The following is a 17,778-nucleotide window of genomic DNA, read 5'->3' on the forward strand; positions in this document are numbered from 1 at the left end:
GCTATAGCTTTTGTTCTAGGTATATTTGCCAATACACATATATTAAAGAAATGTTTTTATTCAAAACCAAACTGCATTGATGTGGATTTCAATTTTGGCTGGAATGTCCCTTTACTTCTATTATCTGATTTGCTTTGTGTTCTCTTGGTATGCCTTGTTGAAAAAGAATACCTAGGTTGGCTCAGGAGCACTAGCTGTGGAATGTTGACTGCACATATATGACTATTATCTTTGGTTCACTGGATGTGTTCAGTAAGCTCAAAGTAGTGCGTTGCTGCTCCTTCAACAAAGGATACTATGAGAATGAAGTAAATATAAGATAAATAAAATGGAAAGTTGTTTAAAATTGTATGCTCTGTCTGAATCATGAATGCAAAATTTTGGATTTCATATCCATTTAAACCCTCCCACCTCACTGAAAAGTCTGACTTGTAGCCATGCAAGGTGAAGAAGAAGAAAGGTAGGAAAGGACAAAGCAGGGAAAATGAAGTGCAAACTAGAACTGCCGCAAGAAAAAAATGACAAAAGTAACAAAAAAAATACTCAAGCTTTTATTCTTTTCTTTAATATGCAAAAAAACATTTAAAAATTCCAGAAACTACTGTCTGAAGGACTTCCCTACCAAAAGCATAAAAAACATAATTTATGCTTACCTGATAAATTCCTTTCTTCTGTAGTGTGATCAGTCCACGGGTCATCATTACTTCTGGGATATTACTCCTCCCCAACAGGAAGTGCAAGAGGATTCACCCAGCAGAGCTGCACATAGCTCCTCCCCTCTACGTCACCCCCAGTCATTCGACCAAGGACCAACGAGAAAGGAAAAGCCAAGGGTGAAGTGGTGACTGGAGTATAAATTAAAAAATATTTACCTGCCTTAAAAACAGGGCGGGCCGTGGACTGATCACACTACAGAAGAAAGGAATTTATCAGGTAAGCATAAATTATGTTTTCTTCTGTTAAGTGTGATCAGTCCACGGGTCATCATTACTTCTGGGATACCAATACCAAAGCAAAAGTACACGGATGACGGGAGGGATAGGCAGGCTCTTTATACAGAAGGAACCACTGCCTGAAGAACCTTTCTCCCAAAAATAGCCTCCGATGAAGCAAAAGTGTCAAATTTGTAAAATTTGGAAAAAGTATGAAGCGAAGACCAAGTTGCAGCCTTGCAAATCTGTTCAACAGAGGCCTCATTCTTGAAGGCCCAAGTGGAAGCCACAGCTCTAGTAGAATGAGCTGTAATTCTTTCAGGAGGCTGCTGTCCAGCAGTCTCATAAGCTAAACGAATTATGCTACGAAGCCAAAAAGAAAGAGAGGTAGTGGAAGCTTTTTGACCTCTCCTCTGCCCAGAGTAAATGACAAACAGAGAAGACGTTTGTCGAAATTCCTTAGTTGCCTGTAAGTAAAATTTTAGAGCACGGACTACATCCAGGTTGTGCAGTAGACGTTCCTTCTTTGAAGAAGGATTTGGGCATAAAGAAGGAACAACAATCTCTTGATTGATATTCCTGTTAGTAACTACCTTAGGTAAGAACCCAGGTTTAGTACGCAGGACTACCTTATCCGAATGAAAAATCAAATAAGGAGAATCACAATGTAAGGCTGATAATTCAGAGACTCTTCGAGCCGAGGAATAGCCATTAAAAATAGAACTTTCCAAGATAACAACTTTATATCAATGGAATGAAGGGGTTCAAACGGAACGCCCTGTAAAACATTAAGAACAAGGTTTAAACTCCATGGTGGAGCAACAGTTTTAAACACAGGCTTAATTCTGGCCAAAGCCTGACAAAAAGCCTGGACGTCAGGAACTTCTGACAGACGTTTGTGTAACAGAATGGACAGAGCTGAGATCTGTCCCTTTAATGAACTAGCAGATAAACCCTTTTCTAAACCTTCTTGTAGAAAAGACAATATCCTAGGAATCCTAACCTTACTCCAAGAGTAACCTTTGGATTCACACCAATATAGGTATTTACGCCATATCTTATGGTAAATCTTTCTGGTAACAGGTTTCCTAGCCTGTATTAAGGTATCAATAACCGACTCAGAAAATCCACGTCTTGATAAAATCAAGCGTTCAATTTCCAAGCAGTCAGCTTCAGAGAAGTTAGATTTTGATGTTTGAAGGGACCCTGTATCAGAAGGTCCTGTTTCAGAGGCAGAGACCAAGGTGGACAGGATGACATGTCCACCAGGTCTGCATACCAAGTCCTGCGTGGCCACACAGGTGCTATTAGAATCACTGATGCTCTCTCTTGTTTGATTCTGGCAATCAATAGAGGAAGCAACGGGAAGGGTGGAAACACGTAAGCCATCCTGAAGTCCCAAGGTGCTGTCAGAGCATCTATCAGGACTGCTCCTGGATCCCTGGATCTGGATCTGGACCCGTAACGAGTAAGCTTAGCGTTCTGTCGAGACGCCATGAGATCTATCTCTGGTTTGCCCCAACGTCAAAGTATTTGGGCAAAGACCTCCGGATGAAGTTCCCACTCCCCCGGATGAAAAGTCTGACGACTTAAGAAATCCGCCTCCCAGTTCTCCACTCCCGGGATGTGGATTGCTGACAGGTGGCAAGAGTGAGACTCTGCCCAGCGAATTATCTTTGATACTTCCATCATAGCTAGGGAGCTTCTTGTCCCTCCCTGATGGTTGATGTAAGCTACAGTCGTGATGTTGTCCGACTGAAACCTGATGAACCCCCGAGTTGTCAACTGGGGCCAAGCCAGGAGGGCATTGAGAACTGCTCTCAATTCCAGAATGTTTATTGGCAGGAGACTCTCCTCCTGACTCCATTGTCCCTGAGCCTTCAGAGAATTCCAGACGGCACCCCAACCTAGAAGGCTGGCGTCTGTTGTTACAATTGTCCAGTCTGGTCTGCTGAATGGCATCCCCCTGGACAGATGTGGCCGAGAAAGCCACCATAGAAGAGAATTTCTGGTCTCTTGATCCAGATTCAGAGAAGGGGATAAGTCTGAGTAATCCCCATTCCACTGACTTAGCATGCACAGTTGCAGTGGTCTGAGGTGTAAGCGTGCAAAGGGTACTATGTCCATTGCCGCTACCATTAAGCCGATTACCTCCATGCATTGAGCCACTGACGGGTGTTGAATGGAACGAAGGGTGCGGCAAGCACTTTGAAGTCTTGTTAGCCTGTCCTCTGTCAGGTAAATCTTCATTTCTACAGAATCTATAAGAGTCCCCAGGAAGGGAACTCTTGTGAGTGGAACGAGTGAACTTTTCTTTTCGTTCACCTTCCATCCATGTGACCTTAGAAATGCCAGCACTAACTCTGTATGAGACTTGGCAGTTTGAAAGCTTGAAGCTTGTATCAGAATGTCGTCTAGGTATGGAGCTACCGAGATTCCCCGCGGTCTTAGTACCGCCAGAAGAGCACCCAGAACCTTTGTGAAGATTCTTGGAGCTGTAGGCAATCCGAATGGAAGAGCCACAAACTGGTAATGCCTGTCTAGGAAGGCAAACCTTAGGTACCGATAATGATCTTTGTGAATCGGTATGTGAAGGTAAGCATCTTTTAAATCTACAGTGGTCATGTACTGACCCTCTTGGATCATAGGTAAAATTGTCCGAATAGTCTCCATCTTGAACGATGGAACTCTTAGGAATTTGTTTAGGATCTTTAAGTCCAGGATTGGTCTGAAAGTTCCCTCTTTTTTGGGAACCATAAACAGATTTGAGTAAAACCCCTGTCCCTGTTCCGATCGTGGAACTGGATGGATTACTCCCATTAACAAGAGCTCTTGTACGCAGCGTAGAAACGCCTCTTTCTTTGTCTGGATTGTTGACAATCTTGACAGATGAAATCTCTCTCTTGGAGGAGAGTATTTGAAGTCCAGAAGGTATCCCTGAGATATTATCTCTAGCGCCCAGGGATCCTGAACATCTCTTGCCCAAGCCTGGGCGAAGAGAGAAAGTCTGCCCCCCACTAGATCCGATCCCGGATCGGGGGCCCTCAATTCATGCTGTTTTAGGGGCAGCAGCAGGTTTCCTAGTCTGCTTGCCCTTGTTCCAGGACTGGTTAGGTTTCCAGCCTTGTCTGTAGCGAGCAACAGCTCCTTCCTGTTTTGGTGCAGAGGAAGTTGATGCTGCTCCTGCTTTGAAATTACGAAAGGAACGAAAATTAGACTGTCTAGTCTTGGCTTTGTCCTGAGGCAGGGCATGGCCTTTACCTCCTGTAATGTCAGCGATAATCTCTTTCAACCCGGGCCCGAATAAGGTCTGCCCTTTGAAAGGTATATTAAGCAATTTAGACTTAGAAGTAACATCAGCTGACCAGGATTTTAGCCACAGCGCCCTGCGTGCCTGAATGGCGAATCCTGAATTCTTCGCCGTAAGTTTAGTAAGATGTACTACGGCCTCCGAAATGAATGAATTAGCTAGTTTAAGGACTCTAAGCCTGTCCGTAATGTCGTCCAGAGTAGCTGAACCAATGTTCTCTTCCAGAGACTCAATCCAGAATGCCGCTGCAGCCGTGATCGGCGCAATGCATGCAAGGGGTTGCAATATAAAACCTTGTTGAACAAACATTTTCTTAAGGTAACCCTCTAACTTTTTATCCATTGGATCTGAAAAAGCACAGCTATCCTCCACCGGGATAGTGGTACGCTTAGCTAAGGTAGAAACTGCTCCCTCCACCTTAGGGACCGTTTGCCATAAGTCCCTTGTGGTGGCGTCTATTGGAAACATTTTTCTAAATATCGGAGGGGGTGAGAACGGCACACCGGGTCTATCCCACTCCTTAGTAACAATTTCAGTAAGTCTCTTAGGTATAGGAAAAACCTCAGTACTCGTCGGTACCGCAAAATATTTATCCAACCTACACATTTTCTCTGGTATTGCAACTGTGTTACAATCATTCAGAGCCGCTAACACCTCCCCTAGTAATACACGGAGGTTTTCCAGTTTAAATTTAAAATTTGAAATATCTGAATCCAGTCTGTTTGGATCAGAACCGTCACCCACAGAATGAAGTTCTCCGTCCTCATGTTCTGCCACCTGTGACGCAGTGTCTGACATGGCCCTAATATTATCAGCGCACTCTGTTCTCACCCCAGAGTGATCACGCTTACCTTTTAGTTCTGGTAATTTAGCCAAAACCTCAGTCATAACAGTAGCCATATCCTGTAATGTGATTTGTAATGGCCGCCCAGATGTACTCGGCGCTACAATATCACGCACCTCCCTCTGAGCGGGAGATGTAGGTACTGACACGTGAGGCGAGTTAGTCGGCATAACTCTCCCCTCGTTGTTTGGTGAAATTTGTTCAATTTGTACAGATTGACTTTTATTTAAAGTAGCATCAATACAGTTAGTACATAAATTTCTATTGGGCTCCACTTTGGCATTGCAACAAATGACACAGGTATCATCCTCTGAATCAGACATGTTTAACACACTAGCAAATAAACTTGCAACTTGGAAATACAATTCAATTAGAATAATATTAAAACGTACTGTGCCTTTAAGAAGCACAGAAGATCTATGACAGTTGAAAATTAATAAATTGAAACAGTTATAGCCTCAATCCTTGTAAACAACACAACTTTAGCAAAGGTTTAATCCCATTAGCAAAGATAACAAATTCTGAAAGCAGGAAACAAATTACAGAATAAACGTTTTTTATCTCAGTCAAACTATAATTCTCACAGCTCTGCTGAGAGAAATTACCTCCCTCAAAATAAGTTTTGAAGACCCCTGAGCTCTGTAGAGATGAACCGGATCATGCAGGGAATACAATGAGTTGCTGACTGAAATATTTGATGCGTAGTAAAAGCGCCAAAAAACGGCCCCTCCCCCTCACACACAGCAGTGAGGGAGAACAGAAACTGTCAGAAAACAGATTAAGCAACTGCCAAGTGGAAAAATAGTGCCCAAACATTTATTCACACAGTACCTCAGCAAATGAAAACGATTTTACATTCCAGCAAAAACGTTAAACATAATCTCTAGTTATTAAACAGCTTTATGTCTTTCTTACAGTGTAATTCTAGTGAAGTACCATTCCCCAGAATACTGAAGTGTAAAGTATACATACATGACATTATATCGGTATGGCAGGATTTTCTCATCAATTCCATTGTCAGAAAATAAAAACTGCTACATACCTCTATGCAGATTCATCTGCCCGCTGTCCCCTGATCTGAAGTTTACCTCACTCCTCAGATGGCCGAGAACAGCAATATGATCTTAACTACTCCGGCTAAAATCATAGCAAAACTCTGGTAGATTCTTCTTCAAACTCTGCCAGAGAGGTAATAACACACTCCGGTGCTATTTTAAAATAACAAACTTTTGATTGAAGATATAAAACTAAGTATAATCACCATAGTCCTCTCACACATCCTATCTAGTCGTTGGGTGCAAGAGAATGACTGGGGGTGACGTAGAGGGGAGGAGCTATGTGCAGCTCTGCTGGGTGAATCCTCTTGCACTTCCTGTTGGGGAGGAGTAATATCCCAGAAGTAATGATGACCCGTGGACTGATCACACTTAACAGAAGAAATGGTAGAATTTATCAACTTAAAGAAGTCGTTGCCTTGCAAATGTGATCAGAATTAGCCTCATTCTTAAAAGCCCAGAAGTAGAATTTCATCTAGTAGAATGGGCTGTAATGCGATTAAGGGGAAACGCGCGATAAGGAAGCAGAGCTGAAAGGCTGACACATGCTAGCCTATATAAGTGCTGATAATAAAAACTAAAGGGCAGACGTATGCTAACCAATACGTGCGTAACAAAGTGCATATAAAAAACAAGGAGGTCACACTTTTTCCTAAAAAAAAAAAGTATGCCCAAAGTAAAACTCTGTAACAAGATGTCCCCAGGCTATGATGTACTTTGCTGAATGTATTTGCCAATAGCTTGTGGGCTTAGTGAGTGCCAGAAAAATGTCCACTTACCTGACAAGCATCCACTCTATTGTGCTTGCCAGCTTTAGAGGAAAACTGCTCCCATAAAGATAGCCCATCTAGTGCTGTATGTGTGACAGCAGAGGATCCAAGTGTGCAGTATATCAACAAACCAACAGGAGGAGGCTAAGGGACCGGTCCCTATGACACCTGTGGCAGGGCCTGTGACTAACTTCTCACTGGGAGTAATTATGTCACTATTCAATACTCCAATCTCCCCTCTGTCCAAAACAGCAGCATTCTGAGGGGGAAAAGGGGCCTCAAATCGGAGTGGCCAGGAGTGGAATTCCCAGGAGTAATGACTTGTAGACTCTCACCACCTTTATGAAAGAAACATTCAGCTTGAGAGGAGTGTCACTGTCCATCAATAGAGCAATAGGAGTATTCCATTTTATTTATTTATTATATATATATATATATATATATATATATATATATATATATATATATATATATATATATATATAACAGAATTTATGCTTACCTGATAAATTACTTTCTCCAACGGTGTGTCCGGTCAACGGCGTCATCCTTACTTGTGGGATATCTCTTCCCCAACAGGAAATGGCAAAGAGTCCCAGCAAAGCTGGCCATATAGTCCCTCCTAGGCTCCGCCCACCCCAGTCATTCGACCGACGGACAGGAGGAAAAATATAGGAGAAACCATATGGTACCGTGGTGACTGTAGTTAGAGAAAATAATTCATCAGACCTGATTAAAAAACCAGGGCGGGCCGTGGACCGGACACACCGTTGGAGAAAGTAATTTATCAGGTAAGCATAAATTCTGTTTTCTCCAACATTGGTGTGTCCGGTCCACGGCGTCATCCTTACTTGTGGGAACCAATACCAAAGCTTTAGGACACGGATGAAGGGAGGGAGCAAATCAGGTTACCTAAACGGAAGGCACCACGGCTTGCAAAACCTTTCTCCCAAAAATAGCCTCCGAAGAAGTATCAAATTTGTAAAATTTGGCAAAAGTGTGCAATGAAGACCAAGTCGCTGCCTTACATATCTGGTCAACAGAAGCCTCGTTGTTGAAGGCCCATGTGGAAGCCACAGCCCTAGTGGAGTGAGCTGTGATTCTTTCAGGAGGCTGCCGTCCGGCAGTCTCATAAGCCAATCGGATGATGCTTTTAAGCCAAAAGGAAAGAGAGGTAGAAGTCGCTTTTTGACCTCTCCTTTTACCAGAATAAACAACAAAGAAGATGTTTGTCTGAAATCCTTTGTAGCCTCTAAATAGAATTTTAGAGCACGGACTACGTCCAAATTCTGTAACAAACGTTCCTTCTTTGAAACTGGATTCGGACACAAAGAAGGTACAACTATCTCCTGGTTAATATTTTTGTTAGAAACAACCTTTGGAAGAAAACCAGGCTTAGTACGCAAAACAACCTTATCTGCATGGAACACCAGATAGGGCGGAGAACACTGCAGAGCAGATAACTCAGAAACTCTTCTAGCAGAAGAAATAGCAACCAAAAACAAAACTTTCCAAGATAGTAACTTAATATCTATGGAATGTAAAGGTTCAAACGGAACTCCTTGAAGAACTGAAGGAACTAGATTTAGACTCCAGGGAGGAGTCAAAGGTCTGTAAACAGGCTTGATCCTAACCAGAGCCTGAACAAATGCTTGAACATCTGGCACAGCTGCCAGTCTTTTGTGTAGTAAGACAGATAAAGCAGAGATCTGTCCCTTTAGAGAACTTGCAGATAATCCTTTCTCCAAACCTTCTTGTAGAAAGGAGAGAATCCTAGGAATTTTTCTTATTCCATGGGAATCCTTTGGATTCACACCAACAGATATATCTTTTCCATATCTTATGGTAAATCTTTCTAGTTACCGGTTTTCTGGCCTGAACCAGAGTATCTATCACGGAATCTGAAAACCCACGCTTCGATAGAATCAAGCGTTCAATCTCCAAGCCGTCAGCTGGAGGGAAACCAGATTTGGATGTTCGAATGGACCCTGAACAAGAAGGTCCTGTCTCAAAGGTAGCTTCCATGGTGGAACCGATGACATATTCACCAGGTCTGCATACCAAGTCCTGCGTGGCCACGCAGGAGCTATCAAGATCACCGAGGCCCTCTCCTGATTGATCCTGGCTACCAGCCTGGGAATGAGAGGAAACGGTGGAAATACATAAGCTAGGTTGAAGGTCCAAGGGGCTACTAGTGCATCTACTAGAGTCGCCTTGGGATCCCTGGATCTGGACCCGTAGCAAGGAACCTTGAAGTTCTGACGAGACGCCATCAGATCCATGTCTGGAATGCCCCATAATTGAGTTATTTGGGCAAAGATCTCCGGGTTGAGTTCCCACTCCCCCGGATGGAATGTCTGACGACTCAGATAATCCGCCTCCCAGTTTTCCACACCTGGGATGTGGATCGCAGACAGGTGGCAGGAGTAATCCTCTGCCCATTGAATTATTTTGGTCACTTCTTTCATCGCCAGGGAACTCCTTGTTCCCCCCTGATGATTGATATACGCAACGGTCGTCATGTTGTCTGATTGGAATCTTATGAATCTGGCCTTTGCTAGTTGAGGCCAAGTCCTGAGAGCATTGAATATCGCTCTCAGTTCCAGAATGTTTATCGGGAGAAGAGACTCTTCCCGAGACCATAGACCCTGAGCTTTCAGGGATTCCCAGACCGCGCCCCAGCCCACTAGACTGGCGTCGGTCGTGACAATGACCCACTCTGGTCTGCGGAAGCTCATTCCCTGGGATAGATTGTCCAGGGTCAGCCACCAACGGAGTGAATCTCTGGTCTTCTGATCTACTTGAATCATTGGAGACAAGTCTGTATAGTCCCCATTCCACTGTTTGAGCATGCACAGTTGTAATGGTCTTAGGTGAATTCGTGCGAAAGGAACTATGTCCATTGCTGCAACCATCAACCCTACTACTTCCATGCACTGCGCTATGGAAGGACGAGGAACAGAATGAAGAACTTGACAAGTGCTTAGAAGTTTTGACTTTCTGACCTCTGTCAGAAAAATCCTCATTTCTAAAGAATCTATTATTGTTCCCAAGAAGGGAACTCTTGTCGACGGAGACAGAGAACTTTTTTCTATGTTCACCTTCCATCCGTGTGATCTGAGAAAGGCCAGAACGATGTCTGTATGAGCCTTTGCTTTTGACAGAGACGACGCTTGTATTAGAATGTCGTCCAAGTAAGGTACTACTGCAATGCCCCTCGGTCTTAGAACCGCTAGAAGGGACCCTAGTACCTTTGTGAAAATCCTTGGAGCAGTGGCTAACCCGAATGGGAGGGCCACAAACTGGTAATGCTTGTCCAGAAAGGCGAACCTTAGGAACTGATGATGTTCTTTGTGGATAGGAATATGTAGGTACGCATCCTTTAGATCCACAGTAGTCATAAATTGACTTTCCTGGATAGTGGGTAGAATCGTTCGAATGGTTTCCATCTTGAACGATGGTACCCTGAGAAATTTGTTTAGGATCTTCAAATCCAAAATTGGTCTGAAAGTTCCCTCTTTTTTGGGAACTACGAACAGATTGGAATAAAATCTCATTCCTTGTTCCTTTATTGGAACTGGGTGTATCACTCCCATCTTTAACAGGTCTTCTACACAATGTAAGAACGCCTGTCTCTTTATTTGGTTTGAGGATAAGTGAGACATATGGAACCTTCCCCTTGGGGGTAGTTCCTTGAATTCCAGGAGATAACCCTGAGAAACTATTTCTAGCGCCCAGGGATCCTGAACATCTCTTGCCCAAGCCTGAGCAAAGAGAGAGAGTCTGCCCCCCACTAGATCCGGTCCCGGATCGGGGGCTACTCCTTCATGCTGTTTTGTTAGCAGCGGCAGGCTTCTTGGCCTGCTTACCCTTGTTCCAGCCTTGCATCGGTTTCCAGGCTGGTTTGGGTTGTGAGGCATTACCCTCTTGCTTAGAGGATGCAGAATTAGAGGCCGGTCCGTTCCTGAAATTGCGAAAGGAACGAAAATTAAACTTATTCTTGGCCTTGAAAGGCCTATCTTGTGGAAGGGCGTGGCCCTTTCCCCCAGTGATGTCTGAAATAATCTCTTTCAATTCTGGTCCAAATAGAGTTTTACCCTTGAAAGGGATGTTAAGCAATTTTGTCTTGGATGACACATCCGCTGACCAAGACTTTAGCCAAAGCGCTCTGCGCGCCACGATAGCAAACCCTGAATTTTTCGCCGCTAATCTAGCTAATTGCAAAGCGGCATCTAAAATAAAAGAGTTAGCCAACTTAAGTGCGTGAACTCTGTCCATAACCTCCTCATATGGAGTCTCTCTACTAAGCGAGTTTTCTAGTTCCTCGGACCAGAACCACGCTGCTGTAGTGACAGGAACAATGCACGAAATGGGTTGTAGAAGGTAACCTTGCTGTACAAAAATCTTTTTAAGCAAACCCTCCAATTTTTGATCCATAGGATCTTTGAAAGCACAACTATACTCGATAGGAATAGTAGTGCGTTTGTTTAGAGTAGAAACTGCCCCCTCGACCTTAGGGACTGTCTGCCATAAGTCCTTTCTGGGGTCGACCATAGGAAATAATTTCTTAAATATAGGGGGGGGAACAAAAGGTATGCCGGGCTTTTCCCACTCCTTATTCACTATGTCCGCCACCCGCTTGGGTATAGGAAAAGCGTTGGGGTGCACCGGAACCTCTAGGAACTTGTCCATCTTGCATAATTTCTCTGGAATGACCAAGTTGTCACAATCATCCAGAGTAGATAACACCTCCTTAAGCAGTGCGCGGAGATGTTCTAATTTAAATTTAAATGTCACAACATCAGGTTCAGCTTGTTGAGAAATTTTTCCTGAATCTGAAATTTCCCCATCTGACAAAACCTCCCTCATGGCCCCTTCAGATTGGTGTGAGGGTATGACAGAACAATTATCATCAGCGTCCTCCTGCTCTTCAGTGTTTAAAACAGAGCAATCGCGCTTTCTCTGATAAGTAGGCATTTTGGATAAAAACAGAATTTATGTTTACCTGATAAATTTCTTTCTCCAACGGTGTGTCCGGTCCACGGCGTCATCCTTACTTGTGGGATATTCTCTTCCCCAACAGGAAATGGCAAAGAGCCCAGCAAAGCTGGTCACATGATCCCTCCTAGGCTCCGCCTACCCCAGTCATTCGACCGACGTTAAGGAGGAATATTTGCATAGGAGAAACCATATGGTACCGTGGTGACTGTAGTTAAAGAAAATAAAATATCAGACCTGATTAAAAAAACCAGGGCGGGCCGTGGACCGGACACACCGTTGGAGAAAGAAATTTATCAGGTAAACATAAATTCTGTTTTCTCCAACATAGGTGTGTCCGGTCCACGGCGTCATCCTTACTTGTGGGAACCAATACCAAAGCTTTAGGACACGGATGAAGGGAGGGAGCAAATCAGGTCACCTAAATGGAAGGCACCACGGCTTGCAAAACCTTTCTCCCAAAAATAGCCTCAGAAGAAGCAAAAGTATCAAACTTGTAAAATTTGGTAAAAGTGTGCAGTGAAGACCAAGTCGCTGCCCTACATATCTGATCAACAGAAGCCTCGTTCTTGAAGGCCCATGTGGAAGCCACAGCCCTAGTGGAATGAGCTGTGATTCTTTCGGGAGGCTGCCGTCCGGCAGTCTCGTAAGCCAATCTGATGATGCTTTTAATCCAAAAAGAGAGAGAGGTAGAAGTTGCTTTTTGACCTCTCCTTTTACCTGAATAAACAACAAACAAGGAAGATGTTTGTCTAAAATCCTTTGTAGCATCTAAATAGAATTTTAGAGCGCGAACAACATCCAAATTGTGCAACAAACGTTCCTTCTTTGAAACTGGTTTTGGACACAGAGAAGGTACGATAATCTCCTGGTTAATGTTTTTGTTAGAAACAACTTTTGGAAGAAAACCAGGTTTAGTACGTAAAACCACCTTATCTGCATGGAACACCAGATAAGGAGGAGAACACTGCAGAGCAGATAATTCTGAGACTCTTCTAGCAGAAGAAATCGCAACTAAAAACAAAACTTTCCAAGATAATAACTTAATATCAACGGAATGTAAGGGTTCAAACGGAACCCCCTGAAGAACTGAAAGAACTAAATTGAGACTCCAAGGAGGAGTCAAAGGTTTGTAAACAGGCTTGATTCTAACCAGAGCCTGAACAAAGGCTTGAACATCTGGCACAGCTGCCAGCTTTTTGTGAAGTAATACCGACAAGGCAGAAATCTGTCCCTTCAGGGAACTTGCAGATAATCCTTTTTCCAATCCTTCTTGAAGGAAGGATAGAATCCTAGGAATCTTAACCTTGTCCCAAGGGAATCCTTTAGATTCACACCAACAGATATATTTTTTCCAAATTTTGTGGTAAATCTTTCTAGTCACAGGCTTTCTGGCCTGAACAAGAGTATCGATCACAGAATCTGAGAATCCTCGCTTCGATAAAATCAAGCGTTCAATCTCCAAGCAGTCAGCTGGAGTGAAACCAGATTCGGATGTTCGAACGGACCCTGAACAAGAAGGTCTCGTCTCAAAGGTAGCTTCCAAGGTGGAGCCGATGACATATTCACCAGATCTGCATACCAAGTCCTGCGTGGCCACGCAGGAGCTATCAAGATCACCGACGCCCTCTCCTGCTTGATCCTGGCTATCAGCCTGGGGATGAGAGGAAATGGCGGGAACACATAAGCTAGATTGAAGGTCCAAGGTGCTACTAGTGCATCCACTAGAGCCGCCTTGGGATCCCTGGATCTGGCCCCGTAGCAAGGAACTTTGAAGTTCTGACGAGAGGCCATCAGATCCATGTCTGGAATGCCCCACAGGTGAGTGACTTGGGCAAAGATTTCCGGATGGAGTTCCCACTCCCCCGGATGCAATGTCTGACGACTCAGAAAATCCGCTTCCCAATTTTCCACTCCTGGGATGTGGATAGCAGACAGGTGGCAGGAGTGAGACTCCGCCCAAAGAATAATTTTGGTTACTTCTTCCATCGCTAGGGAACTCCTTGTTCCCCCCTGATGGTTGATGTACGCAACAGTCGTCATGTTGTCTGATTGAAACCGTATGAACCTGGTCCTCGCAAGCTGGGGCCAGGCCTGGAGAGCATTGAATATCGCTCTCAGTTCCAGAATATTTATCGGTAGAAGAGATTCTTCCCGAGACCAAAGACCCTGAGCTTTCAGGGATCCCCAGACCGCGCCCCAGCCTATCAGACTGGCGTCGGTCGTGACAATGACCCACTCTGGTCTGTGGAACATCATCCCTTGAGACAGATTGTCCAGGGACAGCCACCAACGGAGTGAGTCTCTGGTCCTCTGATTTACTTGTATCTTCGGAGACAAGTCTGTATAGTCCCCATTCCACTGACTGAGCATGCACAGTTGTAATGGTCTTAGATGAATGCGCGCAAAAGGAACTATGTCCATCGCCGCCACCATCAACCCGATCACTTCCATGCACTGAGCTATGGAAGGAAGAGGAACGGAATGAAGTATCCGACAAGAGTCCAGAAGCTTTGTTTTTCTGGCCTCTGTTAGAAAGATCCTCATTTCTAAGGAGTCTATAATTGTTCCCAAGAAGGGAACCCTTGTTGACGGGGATAGAGAACTCTTTTCCACATTCACTTTCCAGCCGTGAGATCTGAGAAAGGCCAGGACAATGTCCGTGTGAGCCTTTGCTTGAGGAAGGGACGACGCTTGAATCAGAATGTCGTCCAGGTAAGGTACTACTGCAATGCCCCTTGGTCTTAGCACCGCTAGAAGGGACCCTAGTACCTTTGTGAAAATCCTTGGAGCAGTGGCTAATCCGAAAGGAAGCGCCACGAACTGGTAATGTTTGTCCAGGAATGCAAACCTTAGGAACCGATGATGTTCCTTGTGGATAGGAATATGTAGATACGCATCCTTTAAATCCACCGTGGTCATGAATTGACCTTCCTGGATGGAAGGAAGGATAGTTCGAATGGTTTCCATCTTGAACGATGGGACCTTGAGAAATTTGTTTAAGATCTTGAGATCTAGGATTGGTCTGAACGTTCCCTCTTTTTTGGGAACTATGAACAGATTGGAGTAGAACCCCATCCCTTGTTCTCTTAATGGAACCGGATGAATCACTCCCATTTTTAACAGGTCTTCTACACAATGTAAGAACGCCTGTCTTTTTATGTGGTCTGAAGACAACTGCGACCTGTGGAACCTCCCCCTTGGGGGAAGTCCCTTGAATTCCAGAAGATAACCCTGGGAGACTATTTCTAGCGCCCAAGGATCCAGAACATCTCTTGCCCAAGCCTGAGCGAAGAGAGAGAGTCTGCCCCCCACCAGATCCGGTCCCGGATCGGGGGCCAATATTTCATGCTGTCTTGGTAGCAGTGGCAGGTTTCTTGGCCTGCTTTCCCTTGTTCCAGCCTTGCATTGGTCTCCAAGCTGGCTTGGCCTGAGCAGTATTACCCTCTTGCTTAGAGGACGTAGCACCTTGGGCTGGTCCGTTTTTACGAAAGGGACGAAAATTAGGTCTATTTTTTGCCTTGAAAGGCCGATCCTGAGGAAGGGCGTGGCCCTTACCCCCAGTGATATCAGAGATAATCTCTTTCAAGTCAGGACCAAACAACGTTTTCCCCTTGAAAGGAATGTTTAGTAGCTTGTTCTTGGAAGACGCATCAGCCGACCAAGATTTCAACCAAAGCGCTCTGCGCGCCACAATAGCAAACCCAGAGTTCTTAGCCGCTAACTTAGCCAATTGCAAAGAGGCGTCTAGAGTGAAAGAATTAGCCAATTTGAGAGCATTGATTCTGTCCATAATCTCCTCATAAGGAGGAGAGTCACTATCGAGCACCTTAAGCAGTTCATCAAACCAGAAATATGCGGCAGTAGTGACAGGGACAATGCATGAAATGGGTTGTAGAAGGTAACCCTGCTGAACAAACATCTTTTTAAGCAAACCTTCTAATTTTTTATCCATAGGATCTTTGAAAGCACAACTATCCTCTATGGGAATAGTGGTGCGTTTGTTTAAAGTAGAAACCGCTCCCTCGACCTTGGGGACTGACTGCCATAAGTCCTTTCTGGGGTCGACCATAGGAAACAATTTTTTAAATATGGGGGGAGGGACGAAAGGAATACCGGGCCTTTCCCATTCTTTATTAACAATGTCCGCCACCCGCTTGGGTATAGGAAAAGCTTCTGGGAGCCCCGGCACCTCTAGGAACTTGTCCATTTTACATAGTTTCTCTGGGATGACTAAATTTTCACAATCATCCAGAGTGGATAATACCTCCTTAAGCAAAATGCGGAGATGTTCCAATTTAAATTTAAATGTAATCACATCAGATTCAGCCTGCTGAGAAATGTTCCCTAAATCAGTAATTTCTCCCTCAGACAAAACCTCCCTGGCCCCCTCAGATTGGGTTAGGGGCCCTTCAGAGATATTAATATCAGCGTCGTCATGCTCTTCAGTAACTAAAACAGAGCAGCCACGCTTACGCTGACAAGGGTTCATTTTGGCTAAAATGTTTTTGACAGAATTATCCATTACAGCCGTTAATTGTTGCATAGTAAGGAGTATTGGCGCGCTAGATGTACTAGGGGCCTCCTGAGTGGGCAAGACTCGTGTAGACGAAGGAGGGAATGATGCAGTACCATGCTTACTCCCCTCACTTGAGGAATCATCTTGGGCATCATTGTCATTATCACATAAATCACATTTATTTAAATGAATAGGAATTCTGGCTTCCCCACATTCAGAACACAGTCTATCTGGTAGTTCAGACATGTTAAACAGGCATAAACTTGATCAGAAAGTACAAAAAACGTTTTAAAATAAAACCGTTACTGTCACTTTAAATTTTAAACTGAACACACTTTATTACTGCAATTGCGAAAAAACATGAAGGAATTGTTCAAAATTCACCAAATTTTCACCACAGCGTCTTAAAGCCTTGAAAATATTGCACACCAATTTTGGAAGCTTTAACCCTTAAAATAACGGAACCGGAGCCGTTTTAAGCTTTAAACCCCTTTACAGTCCCTGGTATCTGCTTTGCTGAGACCCAACCAAACCCAAAGGGGAATACGATACCAAATGACGCCTTCAGAAGTCTTTTATAAGTATCAGAGCTCCTCTCACATGCGACTGCATGCCATGCCTCTCAAAACAAGTGCGCAACACCGGCGCGAAAATGAGACTCTGCCTATGCTTTGGGAAAGCCCCTAAAGAATAAGGTGTCTAAAACAGTGCCTGCCGATATTATTATATCAAAATACCCAGATAAAATGATTCCTCAAGGCTAAATATGTGTTAATATCAATCGATTTAGCCCAGAAAAAGTCTACAGTTTAAATAAGCCCTTATGAAGCCCTTATTTACAATCGTAATAAACATGGCTTACCGGATCCCATAGGGAAAATGACAGCTTCCAGCATTACATCGTCTTGTTAGAATGTGTCATACCTCAAGCAGCAAGGGACTGCAAACTGTTCCCCCAACTGAAGTTAATTGCTCTCAACAGTCCTGTGTGGAACAGCCATGGATTTTAGTTACGGTTGCTAAAATCATTTTCCTCATACAAACAGAATTCTTCATCTCTTTTCTGTTTCTGAGTAAATAGTACGTACCAGCACTATTTGAAAATAACAAACTCTTGATTGAATAATGAAAAACTACAGTTAAACACTAAAAAACTCTAAGCCATCTCCGTGGAGATGTTGCCTGTACAACGGCAAAGAGAATGACTGGGGTAGGCGGAGCCTAGGAGGGATCATGTGACCAGCTTTGCTGGGCTCTTTGCCATTTCCTGTTGGGGAAGAGAATATCCCACAAGTAAGGATGACGCCGTGGACCGGACACACCTATGTTGGAGAAATATTTGCTATGGAG

At 44.1% G+C, this 17,778-nt stretch overlaps 1 protein-coding gene across 1 annotated transcript in view; it reads right to left on the minus strand.

Moving 5' to 3' along the window:
* RABEP1 (rabaptin, RAB GTPase binding effector protein 1) overlaps positions 1-17,778 on the minus strand; it is a 371,388-nt gene that overhangs the window by 54,441 nt on the left and 299,169 nt on the right. The window lies entirely within an intron of this gene.

This window comes from Bombina bombina, chromosome 3, assembly GCF_027579735.1.
Source record: "Bombina bombina isolate aBomBom1 chromosome 3, aBomBom1.pri, whole genome shotgun sequence".
Lineage (NCBI taxonomy): Eukaryota > Metazoa > Chordata > Amphibia > Anura > Bombinatoridae > Bombina > Bombina bombina.